This window comes from Haemaphysalis longicornis, unplaced genomic scaffold, assembly GCF_048455015.1.
Source record: "Haemaphysalis longicornis isolate Haplotype H1 unplaced genomic scaffold, Haemaphysalis longicornis Haplotype H1 scaffold_166, whole genome shotgun sequence".
Classification (NCBI taxonomy): Eukaryota; Metazoa; Arthropoda; class Arachnida; order Ixodida; family Ixodidae; genus Haemaphysalis; species Haemaphysalis longicornis.
This window is the reverse complement of record NW_027526272.1, coordinates 511,119-517,118: the sequence shown is the minus strand read 5'-3', so window position 1 is coordinate 517,118 and position 6,000 is coordinate 511,119.

The following is a 6,000-nucleotide window of genomic DNA, read 5'->3' as shown; positions in this document are numbered from 1 at the left end:
CTGCGGGTGACAACTGGTTGACTTCCGATTCGAACTACCCCTGAGAGAGATAGAGAGAGAGAGAGACAGAGAGAACAGCTTTATTGATCCAAACGAAATTGCGGCGACTACGTGCCGGATGGGGTGGTTCCCTCTTCACGGGTCCCATATGCTTCCTCGGCTGCCTGGCCCCTGTATATTAGCCCTGGTATTCTGAGTCCTTCCTTTACCCGACCCTCCAGTGGAGGGGATCCTTGAAATCGATTTGCCCATGCATTAGCATAGCGGAATCCTCTCCTCAGCCGAGTGGAGGAAGCAAACGGAGTGGAGGAGGGACTCAGAATACGGCCCTAGGACTAGCTTGTCTTCCAAGGCGGGGCTGGTTAGCAAGTCCTCCCATCGCTCAGTAAGGGGTGTGGGAAGGGTGGTGAAGGGTTGGGTAAGGGGTGGGGATGGCCTTGGTGAAATCGCACTCTCCGATGACGTGCTTGAGCGTGCCTGATTGCTCACAGGAGCACACTCTTTATCGTTTCTGTCGGGGAACAATCTGCTTTAGAGATAAGGGTGTGGGAAGGCTCCTGCTTGTATTTGCCTATAGATGGTTTGCTGCGATGCTGAGCGTTTTTTGCGGTTCAGGGTACCGCCGCGTGCCTTCCCTGTAGTGGCTCGTTATGTCCTTGTAAGTCGTTATGGACTGGAGCTCGAACTCGTCTGCCGGCTGTTCAAATTCTCTGCGAGCTGGTGGGCGAGTTCGTTGCCCTCTAGTCCTGAGTGAGCCGGTGTCTATATCAGTTCGACTTTCTGCTCGGGTTTGCGGCGTATATATCCTCTAGTATTCTGAGTGCCGTTAGAGACACCTTCCCTTTTCTATAGTTACCATAAGCTTTCTGAGAGTCCGTGTTTATTTCTGCTCACGTTAGGCAGCGTGAGCGCCAAGGCTATTTCCGTCTCTTCCGCTTCTGCTGGGAACACCGTTTTGACAGAGGAGCACGTCACCAGCGCGTCATATCGCGGCTCGCGCAGAAAACTTGGGTAGAGAGGCGTCCGTGTAGAGGGTGAGCCCCGTTGCGTCTTCTTGATCTTCCGCTTGTCTTAGCGTTTCGATGAGGGCCTTGACCCTTGCCGCTCTACGCCCGTCGTTGCGACCCGGTCTCATGTTTCGGGGCAGGGGTTTGCTTTCGATTTTCTGCGCCCAAAGTTTGGGTAAAGGTCCTGTTTCCGTGTGGTCGACACATGATTTTCTCGACGAGGGTAGACATAAATGCTTTTCGTCGGTCGGTAATAAAAATAGCCGGAGCAACGTAGTGGAGACCAATCAGCATAATGAAATAATGTGCGACATCGAGAGGCCTTCCCCGCTTGAGGGCGTACACGTACCCATTGAAGTAGTAGGTAGCAGGTATATATCACTTGTTAACAGCAGAAGACGTCCGAAATTGTCGCAAAAGTAAATTTGAATCTGATCAAAAAGTTTCGTGGTATTTAGACAGGCTGCAGTAGAATCACTGGTCGTAGCAGCGTTGCTTTCTGCCGTTAGAACTAATGACACGTGCGTACGTAATATCGTACCATTGCTGCCAGCTAGCGCTTGCAAAAGGCTTGCTGGATCCGAAACAGAGTACGGGCGTAGCCGTGGTGACCCGCTGTTGGCTCGCAATGGCAAGCCTACAAAATATAGTTCCTGAGTGCTGCGAAAACAGAACGAAGGTAGCTTCTGCCACGTGGGAAACGTTTGTCCCGTTTAGATATCCTTCCCGGATATCTAAGAAAGATAATTCTCACAAAACCGGATTCTGCACGGTAGGCGCCGATTCTTACGATAATTTAATGAATGACTACAGCTCCGGATCTGCGTGTCGATGCTACGCGTGAGACGATGCGTCTATCACTCCAAGAAAGGCGTCGTCATCGTCGTTGTCAGTTGCCAACGCCGAAATAGCTGGCGCTCGCGACGAGCAGTCGGAATCTGCGTTGTATTGATGGGTATTGTGCATGATGGTAACATCACATTTTTGAATCCTGACGCTCCCGCGTGCTGGGCGTCCGGATGGATCTTTTAAGATAAAAAACCGGCAAAGTGAGTGGAGATCGCTGACCAGTGTGAGAGAATGGCCATTTAGCTACGATCGAAATTTGAGCCCCGTCCACAGGACCGCCACACCCTTGTTTTTCGATTTCCGAGTTAGCTTCTGTCCGTAACAGTGTTCTGCTGGTGTATGCTATAACTCTGTCGGCCCCTTCTGTCCATTGCAGACAGCCCGTCCAGACCAAAGATGCTGGCGTCAGTATGAGGCCTGGTGGCGGGCGCTTTCGTCAATAGGCCAGGAGTGGTGGCATTTGCAGCCGTTTCAGCATCCCGGCAAGCGAACAATGGGGTTCGTCCGTCCCGAGGAATAAGGCATCACCCTTGCTAAGACCAGTCAGGAGCGGCGCAATGTGGGCGCCCAGAGCGGTTTCGCTTGAGCGGTTTCTTCTTGACCGGCGTGGGGAACTGGGCGACCGCTTGTACCTTGCCAGTATACGGGCGAACTCCGGCACTGCTGACCACGTAGAAAAAGAACAGCGCTTCTCGTATCCAAAGTCACTTTTCCCGGGTTCCCGTTTACGTCAGGGGGGTCTTACGTCCTCGACGACCGTCGTCAGACGTTCTAGGTATTCTTCGAACGTGATGGAAAACGTGATCACATCGTCCAGGTATAGCAAGCATCTTTGCCACTGAAAGCCCGACAGCACGGTGCCCATAAGTCTAAAAGTAGTGGGCGCTGAGCAAAATCAAAAGGCGAAACCTTGAATTCGTAGTCTATCCGCCGTCACAAAAAACCGTTTTCTCCCATTTCATTCCGTCGACTTTTATTTGCCAATACCCAAGTTTTATATCCGTGCACGAAAAATAGCCAGCGTTTAGTAGTTAATCTAGCGAGTCGTCAATCCGAGGCAACGGGTGAACGTATTTTTTTTTCGCCCAGTTGCGCTTGAGATAACTTACACAAAACCCTCATGTGCGGTCTTTCTTTTTGACCAAAACGGCGGGAGATGCCGAGAGGCTATTCGACGTTCGATGACGTCGTCTTCCAGTGTTTACTCTACTTGTCGCCGTATCGTGTCACGCTGCTTTATGGAACCGCACGGTAAGGTTTCTGATGGATGGGCCTCGTCGATTATTCGATTTTTTGTCCAATGCGTCTGACGGACAACAGACGTGGGGGAAAAAGGTCGCCGTAGTATTGCTGGAGGCTCAGGAGTGCTCGGTCGTTTCAAGGCGAACGGTTGGAGTTGACGTAGACTGAAGTGTAATCCCTCGCCGTTGTGTGCGGGCCAGCTCTGAGCCGAGGACCACGTTCTGTTTTGCTGAAACTTTCACGAAACGATACTGCTATCCAAGTCCCGGCATACTTTGGAGAAACTGGTCACCAGAAATTGGTGCGGCCTCCTGGAAAGTGCACAAGGCCAAGTGAGATGACGAAGAAGGGCAAGAAAAAGAGCTCAGTATGTAGTTCGGCAGGCATCGTCGCAAGATATTGGAACAAGTACGCATAATTGCTGTGGCATGCTCACGTCGTCAACGGCTCTACACAGTGGCGAACGGCGCTGGTCACTAAGCTGTTCTTGAGGCTGGTTTCTTGATATACTCATCCGGTGTCTCCAATATTTATTAATGCGTTTCAATCACGCATAAAATTCATACCCAAGATCAGTTCCTTCTAGCACCGTGGAAAAACGGCGAAAATGCCGACATGGTCAGCGCCTTCCAAATCATTCCGGGCTGTACACTTCGCGACCGGCGCTACAAGCTGACCTCCTGAGATCGAAACTGCAGTCAGCTCCACAGTCGGCAAGTTCCTGGATGATCAAGGAACAATATCCGCCGTTGTTTAGTAACGCGGTCATCTCATGTAAGTCGAGAGTAATAGGGATGTCGGCATTCGCGACTGTGTCAGTGCGTAGTTTTGTCACCGTCCTGTGCTTGCATTTTGGTATTGATACATCGCTACTTCGTTGGGTCTTCGTCCCAATACATTAAGTGGTTATTTGCGTCCCTTAGAGTTCTACACAGCTTTGGTCTTTCACAAGCTTGCCTCCTGACGTTGCTTCGCCTAAGTTCCCTACCGGGGGTGAAAAACCTGTTTGACAGCGGTCTGAAGGGTGAGAAATGGTCGGCTAAAAGTCTGATTCGGAGATGGCGAGCTTGACTGACGATGACCAGGCGACGTTGCGTTTTGTGTGGCGAGATATTTCGTGACTTCAGCAGACAGGGTGCCTATCACGAGAGTCGTGCGCTAAGATACAACCCTGGAAGACAAAATTCGGCCGTGGGGTGTTGCACCGATTTATTGACGGGGCACGCAAAATGAACACTGGTATAGCAGCTCAGATTTCAGAAAAAATGGCGAACAGAATCAGGCGACGGGGCCAGCATACGCGTTTATGTCGTCGTCTTCGTTCTACTGGCTCACCAAGGTACACGGCATGTGTCCGTCATTCCGAGATTGTACCAAGAACAGTGGCCGGTACAACCTTAAAGGGGCACTGACACAAAAATTTTGCATCTTGTTTTTTTTTGTTGCGATAAGTAGCTAGTGACCTACTTATAACCTGTAGAAACCTCATTTGCTTCAGCGTGCGACGGTTGTTTAATTAGAGGCATTTTCAATGCGGCCAGTGGCAGTTTAGGTTTCAGCGAGTGCCGAGAAATGATGGATTTTGTGGATTTTGTGCGAACAAAGCTGACCACGTGACCGTCGGAGGGATATCACAGACCAGAGCCGCCGTAGAACTGTCGAATCCGCATCGACGGCAGTTTCTGCGAATGCCCCCACGTACTAATCTCGTGAAGCGTTAATTAAAAAGCGACCGTGGATGTGCCGCAGGCGCTGCGAGTGCAAATTCTACCGCGGCTAAAGAACGACGCGCGACGCTCGAGACGGTGGGTGGCAAGACGCGCGCTGGGAGCAGCCGGCCGGTCTGCCTACAGGTCCGCCTACAGATGTGTTCGGCTTAGCACTGCGGCGGATATTCGAGTGCCGCTCTCGCAAGCGGTGCAGATGACAATTTTTAATGCAACCCGCCATCGCATCAATAACTCCTTTCTCATGTAAGCCACCATGGTCGGGACTTGGGGACAATTTCGTGCAGCGGTAACAAGCTATCACTCGAGCTACCTGCACCGGCCTGGGCCACTTCGAGGCCGTGGCCGCCGCCTGCACAGCGACCGTGCGGCTAGCTCAGTGGGCTTTTCGTGCCTCCGGCGTGTTTTCGCATCCAATGGTAATAAACAGTAATAGAAACAGAGTGCCTGGAATCGCTGTAGAACTTTGGTCGCGGCCAGCTGCCCGATGAACTGACGAAATCACGGCGCCTCCGCCGCCAACGATCGGGTCGTTCGTTCTCGAGAGCAGAGCTCCGCCCTCCGGCCCTCCGATTGGAGCGGCGAGCCGGCGAAAAACGCCGGCAGTGCGGAAGCGGCAAACACAAACTCGTGACGTGTTTGGATGTTGTTTATTTACACAATATTCTCGGGATGTCGATTGCGCGTGGTCCTCTGCTGGCTGCTCGGTTGCGTTTCGCACACTTTAAAATTGATTTGAAATATGTTCTAGGCTGTATTCGCCGCTTATATTTTGCAGATGATGTATATGTGTTCCTACCAATCTATCTCCGAAGTTATCTCGCCTTCAAAATTTTGTGTCAGTGCCCCTTTAAACACGGGATTTTTCGGCTTAACCAGAGTCCGTCAAAAGCCTTGACGGACTCTGGCTTAACCCAAAATCCACCTGATAGTATTCAGGGTACATATGCGCACTGAAAGTGTTTTTTTTTCGAATACCTATTAGGCACGAAGCAACTTCGCGGATCAAGCTGTGAGCGTCCCATGGGGTCACGGTAAATCAAGTTGTCAAACAGGGGTAAAAACAAGTGTATAGTGGATAAAAACCGGTTCAAAATAACCTAACATTACAAAGACTTCTGGAACACTGCCCGACCGCTTCACCAATCGTTATGAACAACTAAGAGCTGTTTATG